The sequence below is a fragment of the Anthonomus grandis genome, chromosome 5 (genome assembly GCF_022605725.1).
Source record: "Anthonomus grandis grandis chromosome 5, icAntGran1.3, whole genome shotgun sequence".
In the NCBI taxonomy this organism is placed as follows: domain Eukaryota; kingdom Metazoa; phylum Arthropoda; class Insecta; order Coleoptera; family Curculionidae; genus Anthonomus; species Anthonomus grandis.
In genome coordinates, this window is record NC_065550.1 from 30,347,701 (window position 1) to 30,349,811 (window position 2,111).

At 34.0% G+C, this 2,111-nt stretch overlaps 1 long non-coding RNA gene across 1 annotated transcript; it reads left to right on the forward strand.

Annotated features, from left to right (window-relative positions):
* The first annotated feature begins 262 nt into the window (after positions 1–262).
* LOC126735994 (uncharacterized) lies at positions 263–1,574 on the forward strand. Its single transcript, XR_007660581.1, has 3 exons — positions 263–929; positions 985–1,264; positions 1,402–1,574. It is a non-coding gene; the product is annotated as an uncharacterized LOC126735994 (long non-coding RNA).
* Positions 1,575–2,111: the final 537 nt, after the last annotated feature.

Genomic DNA, 2,111 nt, shown 5'->3' on the forward strand with positions numbered 1-2,111 from the left:
TAGACTAGAACTGGATTGGTATAGATTTCCGTACTTAAAAAAAATAATTAAAAAAACTAAACAGAAAAAAGACAATTTTCCCTTTAAATTTTAAGCAGTGGAGGTTAGGTATTTAATTTTTTAAAAGACCGTTTAGTAGGAATGGGTAATTTTTCATAATATAAATTAGGACTGTGTTCGTATCGATCTTCTCACAGGGGCAAGGCTTCGCCAAATAGGGTTTTTTGTCAAAACTTATTAGTAGGAATGGCTAGTGCTTCACTGTCACGTGATTGGTATTTGCTTCAGGTTATAGCCAAGTTCATATCGATTTTTCTAGAGCAATATACAGTGCCGGTTTGACCAGGGGTCTTTTGGGTGCTATAGCACCGGGCGGTAAATCTTAGAAGGGCGGCGTCGCCCTTAAGTTTACCACAAAATTAGCTACTCCCGCCTTTTATTATTAAATAATAAAATTTTAAAACCACAATCGAAAAAAGCGACAACTTATTTCAGAGATTACTATACTTCGCAGAACCCAGACCTATAAAAAATGTAAAAAATAAAAGGTAGGTATTTTATTAATTCAATTGCCTTATTTGCTAACAGACATCTATTATTAAAATCGTAAAGTGGAATATGAATGCGAAATTACGAGTTAAAGCCCCGCCACCAACGGTAATTAAAATCGCCAATGCCCAGCCCTAGTTTCCTACCTGTACAGCTCCGCATTACTGCCTATGACAAGCGATAAAATTTAGCCGCCAATTATTTCAAAACAACAATTATTTGGCGGTGCAGTATAAAAAGAATTGGCGGTATAAATTGGTGATGTTAGAAAGTTTAGAATTATAGGTTTACTTTAAAATTACAGTAAGTTTGGCGTTTAGTTTAATCGGTGATATTATTCGGATAAGGATTTTTAAAAGATTAAACGGCAATTAAATACGGTAAGTTATGATTTTAGTTGTTTTTTTTTCTTAATATCAAAAAAAAAAAAATTAGGAAATGGACGGACGAAAGTTATCTGGCTCGTATTGGCGTAAAAAAAAACTGGAAAAACAGCAAAAGGAAAAGAAAGCTTTAGAAAACACTCTTAAACTCACAAGTTTTTTTACACGGGGTATCGCAGACGTAGACGAGAGCAGAAGTATATGCGAACCTCAACCTGGACCAAGTACGAGCACTAGCCTTGCAAATGAGATGAATACCCAAGAGACCGGTCTTGAGATGGAGCCACAGGAAAGTCTTTTGCAAAATAATACAGTTGGTGATAGTATTATAGGTAAGTATTTTTGGTGATTGCATATTGCTTTTACGCATAATTTCAGTTTAAAAAAAACCTTAAAGACAAAATCCTTTGTAAATATTTTAATTGTATTTGAATGGTATAGAAATGCATTCAAATGTATTTATTTGTAGATGCAAAAACAGACGATTGGACCGAATTTAAGGATCCGGCACTTTGGAAGGATGGTCAAAATTTTGTGCAAATTCTTTTGGATAATTGGACCGAATAAATTCTTGATAAAATTGACTTTTCAATGTCTAAAAGAAAACATGGGGATCAAAATAGGTATGCTACCAAGCAAATTTTTTATAAGAAGCTAGTTAACGGTGAAGTAGTTCGAAGAGATTGGGCAATTTATTCAGAAAGTACTGGAAATGTGTTTTGTTTATATTGTTGTTTATTTAGTAATAAACAAAACCAATTTAAAACCGGATTTTCCTCGTGGAATAAATGTATTGAGAGATTCGACGAACACGAGCGTTCCATTGGTCATCTAGATAGTTTAAATGTTTACACAAGCCGCCAATTAAAGCGAGGAAAAATTAACGATGAGTTGGAAAAACAAATAAGTTGCAAAAAGGATTATTGGGTCGAAGTATTAAGAAGAAATTATAAGCGTGATTAAGTTTTTCGCCTCTAGAGAATTGGCATTTAGAGGAACTGATGAACGTTTTGGTGAAAAGCGCAATGGGAATTATTTGGGTTTATTGGAACTATTAGCAGAATATGATCAGTTTTTAAAAGACCATATAAATCGAATGGCAAATTTGGGCAAGAGTAAAACGTCATACCTATCCAAGGATATCTGTAATGAAGTCGTCACTATCATGGCGAATCGGGT